Below are 25,629 nucleotides of genomic sequence, written 5' to 3' on the forward strand. Positions count from 1 at the left end.
TTCTGTAAATTATTTATGTGTCTGTTAGGAAGCTTTACCTGACAATCTTACAAAATGTTGTGGCGTTCAAAGGCCAAACAATAAAACGTTATATAAGTGTAACATAGAAATCATCAGTAGTAATCTTATATATTTTTACTTGGAGAAGTGTTGGCACTCAGTGGCCTTTCAAAATTTCATTAACTGATAGAGATGATATACAAAATATTATCCAGAAATTGGTGATATTACACGTAGCATTTAGCTGCTAGTAAGTACATATAACATTGTGTAAGTAATATGAGATATACCTAAAGTGTGTGACATTTAACCTAGTGATCAAGGTGCCTAGCCTAATGATACATACAGGTAATGGAATCTATACATAAGACAATAACGGATTTTTACAATATCTTTTGGACTAGCAATGCATTGTTTTGAGATTAATGGTTAATTGCTTTTGATTTACTGCTGGAAATAAAATGATTAACATCATTTGTCATTCGTCACGAGTCAGCTGCAGCAAGGTTATCAAATACATAAAGTATATTTGATCACATACATGAATGATAGAAAGAAGTAGGTAAAATACAAGTAGTGGAGCAGGCTTAATAACTAAGTGTCTGTAGCACATAACATAAAAAACATATTTCAAAAATGATTCTGATGACATGAAATGTTATTCCTGGACTTCAGTATTCTTCACCATCATTTATTTGTGTCAGCTCAAGGCATGACTTCTCTAGTATCATTTCTTCGTATAACATTATTACCATCATCATTCTCTTTCATATTATTTCATTCTCATCATCATTTCACATATAGAGTTTCTTACATCTAACATACCTCATCACTAAAATTAACGTATATAGTTTTACTTGATAGTCTGCCATAATCACATCATACTCTGAAAGAAAAATAATTAGTCAAGACTGCTAGCATATTGTGTGTATAGTATATTGTTGTTAATGGTTGTTAATTCTTGTCCAGTTACTTTTCACTGCAACGTGCTGCATTTTCTCTCTTTCATGCTGATGGTAAAATGTCCATATCATTTTACAGTAAACACTGTGGGGTTATATACACACTAAGAGAAAACTTATTACTAATGGTATGATCAAATATAACATATACATTTTTTGTTTTATAACATTTGCATATAGCATAGCATAATAGAAAGATGTGGTAGGTACAAATCCATAGACAAGAATATTTTCAAGTCCAGAAATGCATACACAATGACACAATGTAGTGGCATAAAGAAATACGCAATAAACAAGATAGTGAGATATCATAATGCAAAAATTTCAAAGTGAACTGGTGTTTGTTATATCTTAAAAATTACATAGTATATACAGGGAATATTCTACTTTCTATTGGAAAACCATCATATGTACATAATAAAGTGTAAAATGTGGTAGGTCTGTGATTACAGTAAGTGAACTGACCTACTAAGTTCAGGTTACTGGGAATTTGCCAAGAGAAGTTATGTTATTTATAAAATGTGCACGGTCCGATATTACGACAAGAAAAGCGACCTGCTAAACTCATCTTGCCAGGCATTTGCTAAGAAAAAATATAATCATAATCAGTATGTGGTGACATAAACGTAAATTTAACTGGAAATGGCATTACAGTGTGACAAATCGTTAAACAAGTTCATTCTATAAAGGCTTTGACGTTGGAAATGTGGTGGTTACCTTTTGACTTTCTGGTTCGTAAAGTTTCAATATGTACTACATTGCGATGAGGAATGCTGCAGATTATATATGGGCCATCGTACAGAAATTCAAATTTACTGCATCTACTCTTTCCTCTACTGGGTAAATAATGTGAGTGTACCAATATCTTCTATCCTATTTGAAATTCACGGAGCTTACAAACCTGTTTGTGCTGCCTTTTGCTATGTTAAGCGCAATGTCACTTATTTCGTGTGACGTAGTCGACGTGATGTTGGATAAGATACCAGTTCATTGATTTTATTGGGTGGTTCGACGTTCTTCAAAACAACAGTAGGAGATAACATAGTGGATTCACTTGGTATAGAATTAATTACATTTTGGAATGAAAAAATGTGTGTGTCCCGATCACTATGTTTCTTATAGTAGTATATTCTACATAATTTCCTCCATCCAACGTGCAGAAGGGTTGGAAGAAGCATGATATTTGGCTAGACAAATCGGAGAAATGTTTCTAGGTTGCAACATACGTTTCCATATTCCAGATCGAAATTGTGGTCCATCGTCAGAAATTACTTTCAGTACATGACATACATAACGCAGAAAATGTTTTACGAATGCATTTGAAACAGATTTAGCAGTACCTTTGCGTAGCGGAGTGAAGGTAACAAATTTCAAAGTGAGTTCAACAGCAACAAGGACGTAACAAAAACCTCTATTAGATCTAGGAAGCGGTCCAAAGATGTCTACAGCTGCCATATGCCTTAATTTAATGGGTACAATAGGATATAACGGTGGAATATGTGAAGTAGCGGATGATTTAGCTTTCTTGCTGATTTTACATGACGCTAAAACTCGTCGAATACGTTTTTCTATGTTGGCAAAATAACAATTCTGTCTTAGCATGAGAAAACATTTTCTGGCTCCATAATGTGCGTAACTTAAATGAGAATACCAGATTAATTCGTTAACAAGCTCTTCAGGAATGGAGAGTAACCAATAGTTTCTCTCAGGGCGACAATGGCGAAACAGAATGTTGTTGCATACAGTATAATTGTTTCTAATGGTAACGTTATTCCTGTCTTGCCAAAGGTATTTAATTTTTTTTCCATACATTGCCTTTGGTGTGTTCTTTCGCAATGTCTCGTAAGAAGGACGAAATGAAATTTTCAAATGCAACTTGTTGAATATACATGAGGCTGAAATTTGTTTGACAGAAGTTGGCTGTGACGTCTTGCTGATTGTTGCTAAGAGAACGGGATAGTGCGTTTGCTACAATATTTTCCGCACCAGAAATATGAAAAAAATGTAAAATCAAACTCCTCTAAATAAAGTTTCCATCTACTTAATCTGTCATGTGTGAATTTGGCGGAAAGTAAAAACTGTATAGCTCTATGGTCTGTGTAAACGGTATTATGTCTTCCACAAAGGAATCGCCTAAACCTGGCAAATGCCCATACAACATGTAATATTTCATGCTCTGTAACTGAATGATTCCGTTCAGCAGGTGATAGACTGCAACTTGCTAATCGATGTTTTTGATTACTGCAGTACCATATTCTTCGATTTCCTGAAAAATGTATACGCCTAGAGCGGTGTTAGAACTGTCTGTAGCAACTAAAAAATTTTTGATGGAATCTGGGTGTGATAAAAGTGGTGCGTTCAACAAGGCATGTTTCAGATTAATAAATTCAGCTCTATGGTCGCATGTTCGAATCCTGCCTCAGGCGTGGATGTGTGTGATGTCCTTAGGTTAGATAGGTTTAAGTAGTTCTAAGTTCTAGGGGACTGATGACCTAAGAAGTTAAGTCCCATAGTGCTCAGAGCCATTTGAAACAATAAATTCAGATTGTGCTTGGTTAGCCCACGACCAAATAGTGTTTTTGCCTGTGAACTGGCATAATGTATGGGTGTCCAAAGCAGAGTAATGAATAAATTTACGAAAAAGTTAATTAATCCTAGAAAACTACAGAGTTGTTTATTAGTCGTTGGAACAGTAATATCACATAAAGCTCGAAGTTTTTCAGGGTCAGGTGCAATGACTTCTGCTGAGGTTACATGTCCAAGAAATTTTATGGAGATTTTGCCAAAGTGAGATTTACTAAGGTTAACTGTAAGTCCTTGTGCACGAAAAGTTTGTAACAGTGGTTCAAGAATGATATTATATTGAGACCAGTTAGCTTATGCTATAAGGCTGCTGAAGAAATTGTTGAACCAAACGGTAATTTGCAAAATTGATAACAATTACCAAAACAGAGAAAAGCTGTGTACTTTCTGCAGTTCGGATGGAGCTAAATTTGCCAAAACCCGGATTTTAGATCCAAGGTGGAGTAGATAGCAGCACCATGAAATTTTTAAGAAGTTCTAGTGTCTGTGGGCGATCTGTTTCATTAATGATAACGTAATTAACGTGACGAGAATCAAGTGCAAGGCGAAGTGAGAAGTCTTTTTTCTTGACAATGTTAAGAGGATTTAAGGGACTAACTGCCGGTTCGATAATGCCTTGGTCTAGCATAGCTTGGGAGTTATTTCTTGACTTGTTCTCTATGGATATAAGGAATCGGATAGTGTTTGGCTTTAAATGTGTCGTGCTGTTGAACTTGGTTCAAATGGCTCTGAGCACTATGGGATTTAACTTCTGAGGTCATCAGTCCCCTAGAACTTAGAGCTACTTAAACCTATCTAACCTAAGGACAACACACACATCCATGCCCGAGGCAGGATTCAAACCTGCGACCGTAGCGGTCGCGCGGTTCCAGACTGTAGCGTCTAGAACCGCTCGGCCACCTCGGCCGGCTGTTTAACTTGAAATTCATACATAAAACCGGACATAGTACCAGATGTTGTCCAAACTGGGGCTTGCTGTAAAAGAATATCACGTAGTTGACTACATTCATCATCTGTAATTGCGTTGCTCTGTTTTATTTTCTCAGAAATCGTTTGTACTACGTCGTAATCAAATTCGTCTGCTGTATCGTAGTTGTGTGCATATGTATCTGTGAATGCCAATCAGTGTTATGTGATGTAGAAATGATTTCTGTTCGATTAATTGCCTGTTCTTCTGCTGATAATGTGTGCTGAAATTTCAATGCAAGTTGTTCTTTTCCATCTTTTAACATCAATTAAGACATTTTGAAATCGATAATTGCGTCGTGTTGTACCAAAAAATTCGTGCCTAAAATAACATCTGTTGTCAATAAAGGAACAATCCAAAAGTTTGTGTGAAACGTATGACCTGCAATAAAAATGAAAGCGTGTCTGTAGTTTTAAATCTACTCCTTATCGGGTACTGCACCTCTTACTTTAGTTTTGCCTATAGTACGCGTCATTTACGACAGCGGCCGAGTTCAGGTTCGGTCTGCGCATCTGACGTCACAAAACACAGTCAGCCAATGAACAGAGAACGACGTCGCCAGAGCCCGACTGCAGTGCAGAGCACTGACGAGTGTCTTCAGTTTTAGAAATGTTCAGTCATAAATAAAGTAATTTAACAAAAGCAATGTCTTGATAGCGGACTTTCTTTTACAGAAAGTTTAGAAAAAGCATTCTTTATACCAATTGCTTCATATTCTATTAATTAATTAAACCAAACAAGCAATAAGCCTCCTCATTCAGGCGATAGCAAGGAAAGGTATTTGTGTCATTCTCAAGAACCGCTTTTTCGCAATAAAGAACAGCGGTAATTGTTTTATTTCCTATTGTACTTCGATGAAACGTGAGTAATTCATAGTCATACCAACAGTGTTTGTCGGTATTTTGCGTGATATTTTACAGTCCTCCAGTGTTGCTGTAGAACGACGAGCTGCGTCAGTGGTAATGGTTAAGGTGTTTGGCTGATAATCACAAGGTTCTGGATTCAAACCTCGCTTGGTGCATAATATTTTCTTCATTTAAAACCAATATCGAAGTGTCTTACTTCATGAATATTATTTGTTTGAATGTGATTTTTTAAAATTTCTAGTGCTTTGTATCTTCATTATAATCGTAATGAGTTTTCGGTTTTTTTAATTTTGTCCTCCAATGTTTCTTTTCACAGCAATTAAAAAACAATGAAAAGGCACACATACAATATTCATGTTATCTGTTTTGTTTGTATATCTTCTCTTCCGCAGTCGCTGTTTTACTATTCATATTGAGATATATTCTTTTGCGAGAGTATCAAAGGTATTATTTAGAGCAGAATTTCGGCTCGTACGTTGCCGAGCTACCTGATTGTCTGACGCAATTCTTTGCTTCGCTGCTTTGGCAACATCATATTCAATATTTTGGCAAGTATTTGCTGTCTGTTGTGACAAACACAAATTGTTTGCGCACTGCACCTCACTGACAATATACTTTAGTTTCTATGTTTTATTACGTCCACAATTCAGGTTTGTGTACTTCGCCAACTTTGTTCCAATCAGAACGTTTTAGAAAAAAAAAAAAAAAAACGCGAAATGACTCTGGTATAAATAAAAGTTTTATTACAGTAGCTAAATATGGAATACTTCCCAATGTATAAACACTGTTTATGTTATAAAGGGTGTTCATTTTAACTGGGGACATTGAAATCTCTTGAAAACGACACACAGAGGCAAAAGAAATCCTAATGAAAATTAGTTCCTCTCGGAAGGGGACATCCTATTATAACAAATTTGTCCATAAATTCATTGGATTTGATATCATTGGATGTCCCACAGTTTTGTTTAATGTATTTTGTCTACTTCCTTTTGATTGATTGAAGTGCTTTAAAATAAAGCCAAACGCGCCCGATGTAAATAAAACTTTTATTACAGCCGCGAAAGACGGAATATTTCTCAATATTACATACGACACCTATCTGGTACTTAAATTAAATGAGATATTGTTATACAGCAAATTTTATATGAAATTTAGGTATCTTGTTCACATTTCATTCTCAACATTGTGGCAACTAAAATCTACCATACGGAAAGTATACACTATGGACTTTTACCTCTGCAAACTCTTCAAAATTTCGTGCAATGGTTTACTACATTTAATGCTACACATTAACTGCGTTGAACATCGGAACAAAATTAAGTCATTTATGGGGGGGAAGGTATTAGTCAAGAAGATGTGTAAAAATCAAATTTTTGGGTCAAATAGTTTTTGTGAAATCGAATGATAAGTGTGTCAAAGCAGTGGGAACACCATGTCTGTACAGGCGAGCAGTGCAGTGATGATTAAATCGCGCACAGCGCGGAATGCGGGAAGCACGTCTCTGTAGCAGCGAAAGGGTTAATGCGGCCGTGGTGGCTTTACTTCATAAACTGCGCGCTCCCCCTTAAACGTAAGTTTTCGAGCTATACTATACTACGGCGCTGCTTCTCTTAGCGCGTGCGTCGTTTGCAACTGGCAACGCAGCCATCTCCCGCGTCTGGGCGGGCATGCGCGAGACGCCAAGATAAAAGAATTGAACTACAGTGCTAACGTAGGATGATTGTTTTCGTTGTTACATTTGTTGAAACTCTCTTAATTTATTACCGAAATAGGTGATCCAGATCGATTACTGATGAAAATGTGAATGCTCCAATTTTTACCTCAATAAGAGGGTGGGAAATAGGTTTTTGGATAACTGGTTATTCATGTAAAAGCTTATCTCTGATATCGTCAAAAGTGATGACATTTCCCTGAACAAAAATCTTGTGTATCAAAGGTGTTGCTCACGTTGCTGGAAGATGCAATCTGTACTGTATCTAGTCAATTTCTTTCTGGCATGCTGTTATTTGCGGGAGGATGCTGTGGCATTTCAACTATCTGTACTGTTCTGTTACTTTGTCCTGATGTACTAGGTTGAGGATGATATCGACTGTCTGGTACATTCTTGATAATCAATGGTTGTGGATGATTCTGCTGCTGACAAAACCTACTGTTATTAAATGCACGTTGAAAACTGTGCTCATTGCATTTACGTTTGTCATGATAGTTACTATTGCGGCGCGATGCAATGAGAGTTGAAATAATGGTTTTTCTGTGCGTATTGGTTGCCTTGTTGCTGAGCGTTACTGCTCAGCGGAGCGGATGCTATACCTGCAGGCGGAGTAACATCAAAGTTTGGCTGGCTTTGGAATTTATATTGTTGGTTAGGTATGCCAAACGGCTGGTTCTGTTGCTGTTGTGGGGAAAAGCCTTGATTGTTGCCAAAATGTGTGTGCGGTTGCAGATAATTTTGTGCATACTGCTGGTTAAAATTCTGTTATTAAAGTCGTGCCGATAGTTCTTGTCATTTCCGGAACATCTATCTCCCTTGTTATTAAAATGGTGTGGGTGGTCGTAGTTACCATATACATGCTGGCCTTGGTTGTGCTGTGGAAGATTTTTATTTATGAATAAATATGACTGGTGGACTTCCGAAAGCTGTAATAAATCTCTAAATTCCGAAATATTTCCTTTCTGTTGTCCAGCTAAGAGCGATACTCTTAACGATCGTGCAAATTTCGAAATACATAGCTGGATTAGTGCTGACTGGCTGTATGGTTCAGATAAATTTTGGTTTTGCTGTGCCGTATGTTCAAAGAATTGCGTGATAGGAGAAATTTGAGTTTTCATAATTCGGTAGGCTGATTAACTGATCCTTGATACTGCGCTGTGTCGTTTTCGACTAATACGCTGACAGAAAAGCATTTTGAAATTCTTCTACTGAGTAACATTGTCCTGCGATCGGTCTCATTCGAGTTACCGGTTCGCCTTCTAAAAAGCGGCAAATAAATTCTAGCTTGTGCGTTGCAGGCCAAGTTGGTGGAAATGCAAAAGTAAATTGTTGTATCCAATGCAAGAGGTAAATGTTTGTACTGCCATTCTTAAATGTCTTAAATTTCCTGACGGATAAAAAGTGCTTGTAGTCAAAATTAACATCTCTAAATGTTTGAGCAAGATCAGGGTTGTATAAGAATGTATTTGTTCGGAATCTAAGTCACATTCTGTAATCTACCTAAGTTTTGTTGGCTGTGGGAGTGTGACAAATTTTCAGAATGTGGCGTATGCTGTGAGATGTTAAAGGCTGAAATATTTTTCATTTCTGTCACTTCATGCTGTAAAGATGACATTTTTCGATGTAGCATATTACTGGATGTACCTAACTCACCGATATTTTGGAATTCGGGTGTCTGATTGAAGGAAACTGGTGATGTATCGTCTGATTTAATGTCATTGTTGTTCTCGATAACGACAACTCTACTGGCTAATTCATCAAATTTTTCAGTCAGTGCTTTTACCTGATTGTCATTTCAGGTGTCTCAAGCATCAATCCGTTTTTGCATTTTACACGTGGTTTAGTTTAATTTCTTAACGTTTGCTTTAATGGCATCAGGATCCTGTACTAGTTCCAGTTGTTCAAGTCTGCTAGTAACTATCTGAAAGTATTCTGTGTATTTGTTTTCTAAGGTCTGAGTACTAGTTTCTATTTTTGTTTTCAGATCGGTAAGGTCATTCTGTAGTTCTGTGTTCGATTGTTTGACCGTGTTAATTTCATCCAATACTGTAGCAATGTTGATGTCAACGTATGTTTTTGCTTTTGCAAACAACTTACGCTTATCTTCCTGTCTCTGTGTTGTAATTGTTCGTGTAAATTGTTTCTTTACTTTGTTCCGTTCTTGAATGAATTTGTGATAATGCGTTTCGCTGTTTTGTAGGTGGTAATTAAAACTTCCGTCAATTTGGGTGTGCTGTTGTTCAAATTTCACGTCAATTTTCGCATGCAAAGCGCATATAAGTTGTGCTGATATTGCTTTAATCTAGTCGTGTAACTGTGTTGTGTTTTCTCAACATTGTTTAGCAACTGTGTTGATTTCACTCTAGGTAATTTTGTTGTAGCTTCGTGTGTGTTGCGTATCTCTTGTGCAACAGATCTGATTTCTTCACTATTATTCCTGGCACAGGACTTAATTTCCTCACTTAATTGCTTTTTACTTTAATTGCGTTGCACGACAATGGCTGTAATCTATTCAGTAAGTTGTTCAATAGAGGTTTCATGTTTTTCAATAATCTGTTTGAAATTTTCATTGGTTTGTTCGATCGATCTGTCGTGTTTTTCAGCCGACTGTTTGAAATTTTCATTAATTTGCTTGTTCGATTCATTAAGTTGTAGCAATTGCCATAACTTCATCAACGTCAAAATTAGCGACTCTGTTTTTTTTTTTTTTTTGAGATAGTGTATCTGCATTTGATACTTGTTCTGTAACCATTTGGTCATTGTCTGATTCATGAGAAGGTTTGCTGACTGGTTGTGCGATGTTCGTCGCTACATCGGAACCAAATAAATCTGACGTATTTTGAGTAACTTGCTCGTTTTCATTAGTAACATTTAGCTGCACACTGTGTAAATTCTGCATGGCTGATATGTGAAACTGGGCAGCATTCATTGTAGTGGAAAGCGATGAGTCATCAATTATCGTTACATTTACCGTGGACATAATTACATCTGTTTGCTCATCGTTTGAATTTGAAAGGTGACTGGTTCTTGACACGTACTGATAGTCTAAGGTTGAACTGTGAGACTGAATATCTCTAGTATTATCAGTGAAACTACTCAAATAGTCGTTTTCATTCATTGCACTTCGCGAGATACTGTTTGCAGTTCTTCGCGGCATTTTCATAAGTCAAAGGTGGACACAAAATCAAACAAAGACAAAGCGGACACAAGGTGGAGCAATTACAATGACATTAAAGAGCAGTAAACTGTCGATGATCTGTGAAAAAATATGAGAAATTAGCAAACACGTTGCGCCAGATTCAAACTACATTTAACCCTGGATAAGTAAGAGCAAATATATAGCCGACTATTTCTAAGAAAATTATTAAAATTACGATCCTGGCCAGATATCGCCAAGTGTGACCTTCCTGTATAAAATACTATAAAAATGATAACTTTTGTTCATATCTTAACTGATGAAAACTGATAAATTTTGACGTAAGGAGCACTACGCCATGGCCCTGTGAAATCAATCTGAATAAACTGAATTAATTCTAACCTCATGATGGTGTCGCCAGATAACGCTGTCTATGTATCTGCTCCTGAATGGCACAGCGTAGTGCAATACTGGCCTATCTACTAATGCTGGACAACATTTGTCAAAGATCTGAATTATTAGAAATACTGACTTTACCTATTGACATGGCTGCACAGCTGGTCATCTGATTCCTAAAGAACACATGACTATGACCTGAGAAAATTTCTGAAATATATTAATTTAGATAAATGACTGGATCTGGGCTGGTAATGGCTTAAGGCAAAGTTATTCCTTCCTTTTTTGTAGACTGGTAAAAATTATATTCTGAAAATCATTTACGTTACTGATAAAGATCTGCAGTCCATTATACGAAAAATTGAATATTTCAAATCTGGGTCAACTGGTGCTGACGAATCACAAAAAATTGAAACAAATTCATATTAACATTTCAGACAAGTGACAACTATGTGCATGCCAATAAAAATAATAAAATTTACCATAGAATACATGGCTATGAATTGCATTCTGTTGCAGGCAGGGTGTGAGCAATACATCGAAATTACATTTGCTCCAGCAGGGTGGTGAACCCTGTGGGCTTTCTAATAAAAATGAATGAAATGAAATAATGTTGGTCTTCAACTACGTACCCTCCGATGCAGAGTTGAAATATTAGAAGTTTTTGCTGGTTTCGTTGTCTGGGGGCTGGTATACATAGTTGCCGCATTACAGGCCAAATACTGCTAAGTCTACAGTATACGACAAGAATCCACACATGAATGGGCTGGTCGAAGGTTTCTATCACTCGGCAATTGCGAATTATGAATATGTAATATATAAATTTATAAATGAAAGCTTGCAATCAAAAAAAAAAAAAAATCTGCAGGTACTGTCGTAACGACTTCACATGATGAGTACGGTAGTAGAAGTACTTATGAGAATGTGGTATATTTCTGCGAAACATTTATTGGTGTCGATAGTCCAGCGTTTAAATAAACTACGAGATGAATAACAGGGAAACAATAGATTCCTACTTCACGTAATTAGTTACGAACAAGAACATAGCTCGCAAGATATTCATTTCTGAACGCATACTACGACTTCACTGCAGAAGCCACGGAAATCGCACAAGAGCAAAGGTCGGCTCCGCGTGTCCTGTGCCATACTCCAGCACTGCCCCCAAACTGCCTCGTGTCCTCTCCGGAAATGCATGCTCCTCCCCAACCTCTATACGTCTCTCTTAGTATCGAGCGCTGTGATTGGCTGGAGCACTCCCTCCATGTCTCCAGGCCAACGTGCACTCACAAACATATTGAAACACTCTAAATACTGGATTTACATCTAAACAACTTGAAATTAAATAAATATTCCTACGGCTGGACCATAAACACGCTCTAACACACATTATTAGATACATAAACAAATTAAATAAACATCTATCAAAGGAATAGAACAAAAGGTAGGTCAGTAACCTAATGTCTCTGTGCTTTCTAAAACACAGTAAATATATAACCAATTTCTTTATGAATTGTATATATCGGGTATAAACAAAGACATAGACGAATAAATGTATTTATAAGCATGCTGCTACCGTTTTTCGTGTAACTGTGGAGTACTTATGGCCTTACGCGATCGATGGTAATCGGTCACTTTGACCTCCAATAGCTGATGTACTAATTAAGCTACATTCCAGTAATTTATACCAATTACCCTATTAGCTTTCTAAAGACACATCGGTCGACGATATCGGATGAAGCGTTTACGTTTTGGAAATTCGTTGCTGGGTGATATTTGTATAATTTACCATCAGATACTAAACTTTAAACTAATAAAGATATTGAAAATCTGATTACACCATCAGAAACGTCGTGCAAATAATAGTAATGTACATGTTTCTTTTTGAGGTATCATCATTTATCCGGCTACTATTAATTTCTATACGAACTGTGAAATACACTCCTGGAAATTGAAATAAGAACACCGTGAATTCATTGTCCCAGGAAGGGGAAACTTTATTGACACATTCCTGGGGTCAGATACATCACATGATCACACTGACAGAACCACAGGCACATAGACACAGGCAACAGAGCATGCACAATGTCGGCACTAGTACAGTGTATATCCACCTTTCGCAGCAATGCAGGCTGCTATTCTCCCATGGAGACGATCGTAGAGATGCTGGATGTAGTCCTGTGGAACGGCTTGCCATGCCATTTCCACCTGGCGCCTCAGTTGGACCAGCGTTCGTGCTGGACGTGCAGACCGCGTGAGACGACGCTTCATCCAGTCCCAAACATGCTCAATGGGGGACAGATCCGGAGATCTTGCTGGCCAGGGTAGTTGACTTACACCTTCTAGAGCACGTTGGGTGGCACGGGATACATGCGGACGTGCATTGTCCTGTTGGAACAGCAAGTTCCCTTGCCGGTCTAGGAATGGTAGAACGATGGGTTCGATGACGGTTTGGATGTACCGTGCACTATTCAGTGTCCCCTCGACGATCACCAGTGGTGTACGGCCAGTGTAGGAGATAGCTCCCCACACGATGATGCCGGGTGTTGGCCCTGTGTGCCTCGGTCGTATGCAGTCCTGATTGTGGCGCTCACCTGCACGGCACCAAACACGCATACGACCATCATTGGCACCAAGGCAGAAGCGACTCTCATCGCTGAAGACGACACGTCTCCATTCGTCCCTCCATTCACGCCTGTCGCGACACCACTGGAGGCGGGCTGCACGATGTTGGGGCGTGAGCGGAAGACGGCCTAACGGTGTGCGGGACCGTAGCCCAGCTTCATGGAGACTGTTGCGAATGGTCCTCGCCGATACCCCAGGAGCAACAGTGTCCCTAATTTGCTGGGAAGTGGCGGTGCGGTCCCCTACGGCACTGCGTAGGATCCTACGGTCTTGGCGTGCATCCGTGCGTCGCTGCGGTCCGGTCCCAGGTCGACAACATCGATGTACTGTGGAGACCTCACGCCCCACGTGTTGAGCAATTCGGCGGTACGTCCACCCGGCCTCCCGCATGCCCACTATACGCCCTCGCTCAAAGTCCGTCAACTGCACATACGGTTCACGTCCACGCTGTCGCGGCATGCTACCAGTGTTAAAAACTGCGATGGAGCTCCGTATGCCACGGCAAACTGGCTGACACTGACGGCGGCGGTGCACAAATGCTGCGCAGCTAGCGCCATTCGACGGCCAACACCGCGGTTCCTGGTGTGACCGCTGTGCCGTGCGTGTGATCATTGCTTGTACAGCCCTCTCGCAGTGTCCGGAGCAAGTATGGTGGGTCTGACACACCGGTGTCAATGTGTTCTTTTTTCCATTTCCAGGAGTGTATCTGTCATTAAGGTTTCACAAAGTCCGCCATGTTCGGCCCTCCCTGCATGTTTCGTTCATCTACATAGCGTCACAATGGAATTCCCAGCCACGCAGCTGGACCATGCGCTGGGGCTACCCTTCTCGTCCGCCTAACATTCGACACCACGTGTCTGCTGCCAGGCTCCATCTGTCAGAGTGGCCCGTGCAGCTAGACCAACTCAGAACTTAGAATATTTTCAGGGCGTCACAACTTGCCAGTTACCTCACACACCTCCACTTTTAACATTCTGGCTTGCCTGAAAGTTCAGAAGTAGCACCCTTCAGTTCATACTAGTATATATAAACAAATTACAAGATTTTTATTCTGATGTGGGAGCAGAATGAATTCCGAAATAAACTTAAACTAACACAATTTACGAACGAAATGGCATATCAAATAAGTGCCTGCTTTTTGAATTATCCTAAAACAATTTTATTTGGAGAATAAATTACATTTTTAAATGCACTCTTCCTTACGTGCGATTTTGTAAGCACTTCTTGTGCCACTCACTCAGAGCTAAGGCGCCTTCTTGCACTAATTTTTCCGTCACACTACACACGTTCACACGGATTTTAGCATGAAGTGTTGATCAACTCACATCAGTCTTTTGACCAAGTGCCTGCAGAAATCGTGTCTGCCCCTGAATTCCGAGCTTAACCGTCTGTCGTGACAAATCTGTCTACAACGAAAACCAAAAGTAGAAACCCGTCAACAAACCATTTCCCAAAACCAACCAGAATCCTCGCTAAATATTCCCTCCAGCGGAAAAGAATACTTTAGGAACAAAGTCACCAGGCAAACGACTGAATCACCATAAAATCAAATTCTCACGAGTTCTATTTAATTAACCATAAACAATCCTTCCTACCTCCATGCATTAATATTGCGTGCACATACAATTACAGTTTTAATACCCTTCAAATTGACCACTAAATTCTTTGTCACACTCTTATACAAAGCATAAATTAAAACATATTTTACTTACACGGTGTTTCAAAAATGACCGGTATATTTGAAACGGCAATAAAAACTAAACGAGCAGCGATAGAAATACACCGTTTGTTGCAATATGCTTGGGACAACAGTACATTTTCAGGCAGACAAACTTTCGAAATTACAGTAGTTACAATTTTCAACAACAGATGGCGCTGCGGTCTGGGAAACTCTATAGTACGATATTTTCCACATATCCACCATGCGTAGCAATAATATGGCGTAGTCTCTGAATGAAATTACCCGAATCCTTTGACAACGTATCTGGCGGAATGGCTTCACATGCAGACGAGATTTACTGCTTCAGCTGTTCAATTGTTTCTGGATTCTGGCGGTACACCTGGTCTTTCAAGTGTCCCCACAGAAAGAAGTCACAGGGGTTCATGTCTGGCGAATAGGGAGGCCAATCCACGCCGCCTCCTGTATGTTTCGGATAGCCCAAAGCAATCACACAATCATCGAAATATTCATTCAGGAAATTAAAGACGTCGGCCGTGCGATGTGGCCGGGCACCATCTTGCATAAACCACGAGGTGTTCGCAGTGTCGTCTAAGGCAGTTTGTACCGCCACAAATTCACGAAGAATGTCCAGATAGCGTGATGCAGTAATCGTTTCGGATCTGAAAAATGGGCCAATGATTCCTTTGGAAGAAATGGCGGCCCAGACCAGTACTTTTTGAGGATGCAGGGACGATGGGACTGCAACATGGGGCTTTTCGGTTCCACATATGCGCCAGTTCTGTTTATTGACGAAGCCGTCCAGGTAAAATTAAGCTTCGTCAGTAAACCAAACGCTGCCCACATGCATATCGCCGTCATCAATCCTGTGCACTATATCGTTAGCGAATGTCTCTCGTGCAGCAATGGTAGCGGCGCTGAGGGGTTGCCGCGTTTGAATTTTGTATGGATAGAGGTGTAAACTCTGGCGCATGAGACGATACGTGGACGTTGGCGTCATTTGGACCGCAGCTGCAACACGGCGAACGGAAACCCGAGGCCACTGTTGGATCACCTGCTGCACTAGCTGCGCGTTGCCCTCTGTGGTTGCCGTACACGGTCGCCCTACCTTTCCAGCACGTTCATCCGTCACATTCCCAGTCCGTTGAAATTTTTCAAACAGATCCTTTATTGTATCGCCTTTCGGTCCTTTGGTTACATTAAACCTCCGTTGAAAACTTCGTCTTGTTGCAACAACACTGTGTTCTAGGCGGTGGAATTCCAACACCAGAAAAATCCTCTGTTCTGAGGAATAAACCATGTTGTCTACAGCACACTTGTACGTTGTGAACAACACACGCTTACACAGAAAGACGACGTACAGAATGGCGCACCCACAGACTGCGTTGTCGTCTATATCTTTCACATCACTTGCAGCGCCATCTGTTGTTGAAAATTGTAACTACTGTAATTTCGAAAGTTTGTCCGCCTGAAAATGTACTGTTGTCCCAAGCATATTGCAACAAACGGTGTATTTCTATCGCTGCTCGTTTAGTTTTTATTGCCGTTTCAAATATACCAGTCATTTTTGAAACACCCTGTAAATACGTGAGCTCTTTGACCTTCATGCACCCTCAGTGCCTAAACGTCCCCCTTTGTGCACACGTACAGTGCCACAATAAACTAACAAATTACTATTGAATCCCCAAGTATACGAATAAGTTATCCCTCGAAAATTACTACTACTAATTACAGATTAGAACAACTTTTCACTTCTGCCCTTTCTCTTTATACCCTTAGCAATTTTAACCTTCCCTCGTTTCCATATATGTGGCAGCAACGACCGTAACGTTCTACCATACCAACGCCAATCAGTCTCACTAGAAGCACGCTCCTCCTTCGTATACCAATTCGTACGAAAATAATTACGCAAACAGTCCCCATCCACACTATTTAATTCAGCCCTCTCTAAATTTTCTGTTAGTTCTTCCACACATTTCCCCGACTCACTACCCACAGCATACACAGCTTTACTGTTTTTTCCCTACAAAATATCGACATTTGCAGCTTCAACAAAATTACACATCAATTCAATGTTAAACATTTTATCTTCCAGAAATAATACATCGATGCCTAAGACGTCATTACCATAAATATTCATCTCAGCAACCTTATTTGCTAAAACACCATTTAAATCACTACAAAAATTCACATCTGAAACCTTACTTCCCTCCGTCGACAAATTAACTTTACGTGAATCGTACACAACTTTATCCTCCGCCACTACAATACACAAGTTTCTGCTACCTTGTCGTACAATTTTGGGACTTCCAGATTTGCTACATCACGCTGTGATCTGACAAAAATCAGCACACACAGACAATTTCTACACGCCTTTCATTCAGATTAACCCCCGATCCTATTTTACATACATTCTCACTTTCATACTCTGACAAACGTTTTATATTCACACATTCATCAACAAGTTTCGTTTCGCCTTCATTCGTGACTGAAACGCGCAAATTCCTTCCTCAGAAGTATCAATACCTGTAGCTTTTACATTATTACATAAATTACCATTACTCTGTTCCTTTAAACAGAAAACATCTACCTCCTCCGACACATTTTTAACTTCAACTGCTGACGAGACCAATGCTAAGCCTCCCTTAGTAACATCGAATCTTTCCACCGAAACAAAATCACCCTCACTTGCAGCTGGCGAGACCAAAGCTTCGTTGCCTTCCCCTAACGACGCTTTTCGCCGATTCACTAATACATGTTACGACGACACCTTCCTTCCTGCAATTGCTACTATTTGCTAATACCTCTTCAGAACTCTCCACATTATTTGCTTCCACAAAATTCATCTCCTATTTAACTTCTTTTTTAACCACTGAATCTTTCCATTTATCACCATTCACACACTCATTCATCACACATTCATAACTTCCATCATTCCCCGCAAGTTTATTCCCATTACTTTTACTTAAATCTCTCACAAATCTATGCTTCGCCGTTCGCACATGCTTTTATTGAAAGAGCCACTATAAAGGCACATTTGCATGCCGAGCGTGAGTTTCCTCGGAAACGCGAGATATTAATTAAATAAATAATCAGTGACAAATAAATAAAGCCTATGGCACACAACTGCAGCGCTGTGTCGCTGATAAAACAAAAGTACATTTTCGTTAGTCGTATGTTTGATTAAAAAAAAAGGGGAGCTCTCGTTGAAGTGGTGCGAGAAGCACGTATTTTAGTTTATTGTCTGGCACACCGCCATATTTCATGATATAGAAAATTGCAACCATACTAGGCACTCGATTCTGTAAAGAATTTATATTTATAAAAGTAAGTAGGATTATGAACTGTAGGCTTATTCATTGAATATATCTGATTTAACTAACTGTGTAATTTTTTTGTTTAGTAGACAATCACCTCTGTACGACGTTTTGGCATGGCTGGCAAATTATTGTAATATTGAGATTTAGATTATGAGTCCGCACCTACCGCAGCAGTCTTTGGAAACGATTTAATTACGAAGTCCGATTATTTCAGTTTTATTTCACGGTCAACTACGAGTAACATTGCCTTTACGAAAAAGCCATTGTCAAGCGTCTGATACCGAATAATCAAAACCTGACGACTCATAGGAGAGCCAATCAGACAGATAAAAATAATTAATATTTTATTTTATTTTATTTTATTTTATTTATTTTATATTGGCGACTGCGTGTCGGACTTGTTATTTTGTCATTTGTTACATTGTTCTCTTTGTTTCATGTGAAAAATCAACCTTCTGGTCCTGGACTTGACTATATGAGAAATAAAAAAAAAATCAGAAGATATTTGCCAATTATAAAATTTTGCGGGAAGACGCAAAGAAGCTTCCAGCAAAATAAGGTAAGACGCAGCATCTTTGCATTAGCAGGCTTGACCAGACGTATAATTCAGTGTATTAGCTTTTCAGTAAAATTCTGTAGTGTTTCTTTTCCGCATAACAGTTTCAGTGATAAATTCCATTCTCAGTATTTTTCCTTAAACAATAACGTATGCAACAATACCAATACACGAGTGTACAATATGGCCGACTTCTGTACGATATCATGTAACATGGCCAGCAGCCATTACCAATAATCTCAAATTCAGTTTATATTTTTAAATTAACAGACAGCCATTGTTGCTACGACCGATTCATGCTCAACTGCATTTTATTTTAAAACCAGTGTCAAACATTAATTTCTTGAAATATATAGCACGTGTGGCATGGTAATAACTAGAAAACAATACGCAAAAATGGAACAGCAAAGACGTACTATTCAGACGCAATCCGACTCGGACGAGAGACAAATGTTAGAAAATGACTTTACGACAGCAACCGGTAGTGACGATACATCAAATATTGACGCAAGTGTCAACGGAAATTTTGACAATAGGCCGTCCACCACAAAAATTTCAAAGTCTCAGTCAGAGCCCATGTTAATACATGACGTCACGTCTAATGACGCGGCGGGGGCAGAGACCTTGCAAACAGTAAACATTGCCAACATGTTACAAATGCTAATGAAACAAAACGCAGAAAATATGGCAACCTTAAGGATGCAGAACGCGGAAAACATGGCAACCTTAAAGACACAAAATGAACAGTTAAAGACACAAAATGACGAAATTAAATCTGATCTCATAGCAATCAAGGCATGTAATGACACTTTGTGTAAACGTGTGGAACTTATAGACGCCACACTGACCGAACAGATGACTGAACTCAGTACGAAATTTTCCAAGCTTAATACGAGACAAGAAAAGACTACAAATGACGTAGCACTTTTACAGAAACAATTAAAAAACCTTAATGTCACGTGTGAAGCTCTTACTGAACAAATTCAAACATATCCTTCAGTACACGACAACCTTGAAAAACGAATTACTGACGTGCAGAATAAATTTGACGATGTTGAACAACACCTGACTGACATCTTACAATCTTATGCCACAGCTCATTTTCAAAATATAAATAAAGAATTTCATGATTGGGTAGAGAACAAAGACAAACATTTTGATAGATGCATACGTGAAAATTTACCAACAATTGTGCACGACTCCGTAGCGGAATACATCACTAATAACAAACAGCTGATTAGTGACGCAGTACAATCCGTCACTGCACCCATGAGACAATTCACCGATCAACCACAGTCTGAATGTAACGAAAATATCAGTCAAAATGTACAGTTCAGAAATCAATATACATTCGAGTATGACGCACACATACCGCACACAACATACACACAAGAACAAAACACACCACGACAACAACACATACCACAACGTGCAAACACAAACACAAGGTATTATCATGGTAAACCACAGCAACATTATCGTAATTACTCGCCAGCTGAGCATTGCAGTAATTACAGTGGTACAAATCCGTATCATAATGCAAAGGAAGAAGAAAGCTTAATGAAACACAGGCAATTTCAGATTTTTATCCCAGAAAAACGAACCATTCATCCGGTGATTTTTCTTAAATCTTTTAGTAACGCATTTCCACGCACTTGGAGTGACCGGAAAAAGATTTCATATATTGTCGGTTACATCCAAGGCGATGCAGCTGTCTGGGCATACAGTCAAGCTGACGTATGTACCACGTACAGTGAGTTTGAGCGTGCCTTTCTGAACAAATTCTGGTCGCAATCCGTCCAGGAGCGACTCAGGAGACAAATTTTAGAACCTGAAACTTTTAACAGTAAAAATGGTAACTTACGCAGATATTTTGAAAAATACTTGAACATGGGACATTTTTTAGACGAACCAGTCGCAACACGTGATATACTCCGAGCGTTGAAGGCCAAATTGCCTTTCAACATTAAGGAAAAACTTCTACATATCCCGGATGACGATTCAGATTATTTTTTAACAGCTTTAGATTCGGTTGACATGTTACTTGAAGATCAGCGCTTCGCGCGGCAAAACAGCAGCCACAATGTTTACACTAGTGGTATGCAAAACATGCAGGCTTGCCAACACAATTCTGGCGCGCCCACAGTTGGATACGCAGTACAACAAAAACAGCAAACTCACATGCCGTCTCAGTACGGAAATCAAAATCAACACGCGTATTCCAATACGAACAATAGTTACAACAGTAATAACATTTCATGCGGCAATCCATACAAAAGGCACCGCGGTAATAACTGCAACGGTAACAACGGATACAAAGGTAATAACAAAAACACAAACAGAAATAGAAATAATAATAACTACGAGCCAAGACAGCATCAAGGTTGGACTCGTAACGATCAGTACTTTCATTCAAACTCTGCTTTACCACAGCAGTCACCAGGTCAAAATTGGAGCATACCTTACGACCGACAGGTAAGTTATAATGCGCAACAGCAACAACAACCGCAAAAGTTTGGAGATCATAATAGGCAATATCCGAATGTGAATATAATAGAAATGACACCTGATGCACAACCTCAATCTGTGTCAGTACCTAGTACAAATGATAATCCAACAAACTAGAAACAGTCACTACTTTGCCCCAGGTCGTGGCTGAAGAATCCTTGGGGGGCGGCTTCAATGTTAATCAGTTATTTGACACCACACTTGAACAACAGAATAATGATATGCCGAGTAATTCTAAACAAAAACTACCTGTTTTATTTATAAGATACAACCACAATAACAATATATCAGATGAACTTTTACAAGACAGTACACAATGTCGTTTAAACACAAATGAAATTGTTTTAGCATCCACTACTGGTGTAGTAGGTGGGATTCCAACTACTATTATCCTAGATACAGGTGCAGCTGTGAGCGTTTTATCTTTTAATTTTTATAAAAAGATGTGTGAATTGGAACCTGTGCCTGAGTTTCCTGCCCAAAACTGTAAAATAACTACTGCACTAGGTAATAAGTCATGTAGGGTTACGAAGCAAGTTTTTGTAAACGTTAAAATAGGTAATGGAACCGTACAATGGCCATTCCTGGTTGTACAAAACCTTGTGACAAATTGCATATTAGGAATAGATATTATGAGCGAGAAGGACTGCATTATAGACTTCTCCAAAGGTAAATGTATTTTAAATGATAAAGGCAGTGTAATTATTATTGATTTGGACAGGAGAACTCTAAAGCATGACAAACACTGTACAGGGTACAAGGTACAGTTAGTACTTGACAAAGATATTCAAGACATGCAAACACACTCATCTGACAGAGAGCTAATGGACTTGAAAACATTGCTTGATCATAAGATAAGTGAAGCTACAGCTCTCGGTGTACATGAACGTATAAAACTACAGGAAGTGTTATCCAAATATTTACAAGTTTTTACCAAACGATTAGGTGTTATCAACACGTATGTGTACAAGATTGAAGTTAAGCCTCACAAGATCTTCTACCATAAGACATATAACGTACCGTTATCTCAACGACCTGCTGTGTGGCAAGAATTAAAACAAATGTTAGACTGGAAGGTCATTGAACCATCCACCTCACCTTATTGTAGTCCTCTACTTGTTGTCAAAAAATCAAATGGAGGCATTAGGTTAGTGTTAGACGCACGAGCTATTAATGAAATAATTTTACCGGTTCACACAAAACCTGAAAATTTAGAAGAGCAATTACAGAAATTTCTAGATGCAAAATATTTTTCCACAATAGATCTCGCTAATTCGTTTTGGCAGGTGGGTATCACTCCTGATTCTCGGAAATATACTGCATTTATGTTCGGGGGGCGAACCTATCAGTTTTGTGTTCTAACCTTCGGACTGAATGTCAGCTCTGGGGTATTCATTACAGCCCTGGATACCGTGCTTGGCGATGATTTAGTTGAGACAGTCACACACTATGTAGATGATATACTGATAGCTACACAATCCTGGAATGAACACGTTGACACACTTCAAAGAATTTTAGAAAAATTTGCACAAGCTGGAGTCACAGCCAACCTAAGAAAATCAAAATTTGGTTGCAGTGAGATAAAGTATTTAGGACATATCATTAATTCACAGGGCATACGTCCGGATCCCAGTAAATTAGATGCTATCAGAAACTTTCCTAGCCCTCGAACTAAAAAGCAGTTAAAATCATTCCTTGGGCTATGTTCATTTTTCAGACGTTTTTTGCCACAACCACTTTTGAACAGTAAACATCTGCTAAATCTACTCAGAAGGAATCAAGTTTGGATCTGGTCGGAACAGTGCCAGAATGACTTTAATACAATTAAACATGCTTTAGTGAATGCTAACATTTTGAGCCATCCAGATTTCAATTTAGATTTTTGTATGACTTGTGACGCTTCACGTACTGGCTTGGGCTGTTGCTTATTTCAAGTTGTAAAGAATAAAGAGGAGGAACAGATAAGAATTATTGGGTTTGCGAGTCGCACTCTAACTGAATGTGAGCGTACATACTCCACTACTGAGTTAGAAACACTTTCCATAGTATGGGCATTCAAGAAATTCAATTATTATTTATTTGGAAAACATACGGTAATTTACACCGATCACCAGGCCCTGACATTTTTGTTAACTTGTAAACTTGTACATCCTAGACTATCACGATGGGCAGTTACACTTCAGAACTACTCTTTTGAAATTAAGTACATAAGAGGTAAGGACAACACCATTGCAGACACTTTGTCTAGACTTCCACAAGGTATGAATGATACCAACAGTGACTTAGAAAATATAAATGACTACAGGATTCTCTTAATGCAAGACAAGCAGTATCACCAATATTATATTGATATGTGCAGAAACATGGCTGAATTACAAAAATCTGATCCTCACTGGTATAAGATAATAACATTACTGGTAGAAAAACACAACCATCCTTTGACTAAGTATTACAAGTTACACAATGATGTGTTATTTTACCGCCGACATCCAAATGCTACTAACTGGTGTGTATGCATTCCCAAAGAGTCTGAACGTAATCTAATTTGGCACACACACTTAGTTTGGGGTCATTATGGGACGAAAAAGTGTTTGGCAAAGCTCAGTACATACTGTTATTTTAGCAATATGAGAAGAAAAATTTACAGGGAACTAAAAACATGTGTCATATGTCAAAAATCAAAACCTCAGAATTTATCCACAAAAACAGATTTACATTCTATTTTACCTGGTAGACCCCTGGAAATTCTGTGTACTGACATTAGTGGACCGCATCCAGCAAGCTCTGGAGGCGTCAAATATATCTTAGCTTTTTACGATATATTTTCTAAACACGTAAAACTTTATGCTTTAAAATCCGCCACTGCAAATGCTATAATACGAAGATTCTCAAGTGATTACCTGACGCACGTGGGAAAACCTAAAGCAATTCTGTCAGATAATGCAGCATACTACTCTGGGTACAAATGGAGAAATTTCTTGAAGGACAATAACATTAAAAGTATATTTATTTCGAGGTTTAGTCCACAATGTAACGCGACTGAGAGACTTTTCCGAGAATTAAATCGATTCATGAGGACCTATATTTCATCAAAACATACTAATTGGGTGTCCTACCTAAGTCTTTTCGAAGACGTACACAATAACTTAAATATTTACGATACAAATTACACACCTAACGAGATCATGTTCAATTGCAAACAGAACGATCAGTGGATAGAACCATTACCTAAGTTGTCGGACAAGGAAATCACACCTGAACAGAAAATAAAAGAAGTATTGACTACGCTGACACATCACGCACAGATACGAAACAAACATCACAGAAACATAATAAAAAGAAAACAAAAATTCGAGGTAGGAATGCTTGTACTACTTCGTACTCATCATAAATCTGTTGCACTCAAACGACGCAACGCTAAGTGGCGTCTGCTATATGAAGGACCTTATATAATTGTTAACATACCGCACCCTGGTGCGTATCTGTTACAACATCGTAGAACTAACAAAATTATTGGGCTATACGCACACCGAGATCTTAGAGCATTTCATGCTGAATAATGTAAAAGTCATACCCATCAAAATATTGCTAAGCAACTCGAAAAACTCTGTTGCTACAACACAGATAATAAGTAGTATAGAAATTTTCATTTCAGCGTTCCAGAGTCGCAGTTGAAGACAGAAGAACTTTTCTTTCAACGCCGCGGTTCCACCGAGAAGACTGAATATTAAAGTAAAATTTATGATTACGTAGCAGTGAATATATATAAATTTTTCACGGAACATTTGTGACTGTAGGTACCACTGACTTGCTATGACACCTGACGAACCGACAGACGTCATCTGTGAAGCGATCTTTTACTTTGAGAAATAGATTAGACGCACATCTCTCAACACGAAAAGCATCTATCAGTAGTCAAGGCCACACAGACACTCTACACACACGCACAAAACGCGAGGAATCGAACATTTTCTCTCTCTTACTATTTTGAATATTTATTGAGTAGTGAAAACGCCTGGTCTCGCCTACTGATGTAATGAATGTTGTGTCTAACCTATCTTAATTTCAGATGACATCACAAAAAACATCGATAATATCCCAGCAAAACCGCTAAAGAGGATGTAAATATCTGCAATTCATGTAATCAAATATGACACAATGTAATAACCTATAGCTATGTAATGATGATGTAAACATGTTTATGTGCAACTGTATTATGTTTATGCTAAGAAAATATGTGACGTGTGTATGTATTATTACTTATGTTTTTTTTAAACTGATGTATAATGTAACTGTTACTGTGTGAAAATTTGAACGATAACGA

The sequence above is a fragment of the Schistocerca piceifrons genome, chromosome 3 (assembly GCF_021461385.2).
Source record: "Schistocerca piceifrons isolate TAMUIC-IGC-003096 chromosome 3, iqSchPice1.1, whole genome shotgun sequence".
In the NCBI taxonomy this organism is placed as follows: domain Eukaryota; kingdom Metazoa; phylum Arthropoda; class Insecta; order Orthoptera; family Acrididae; genus Schistocerca; species Schistocerca piceifrons.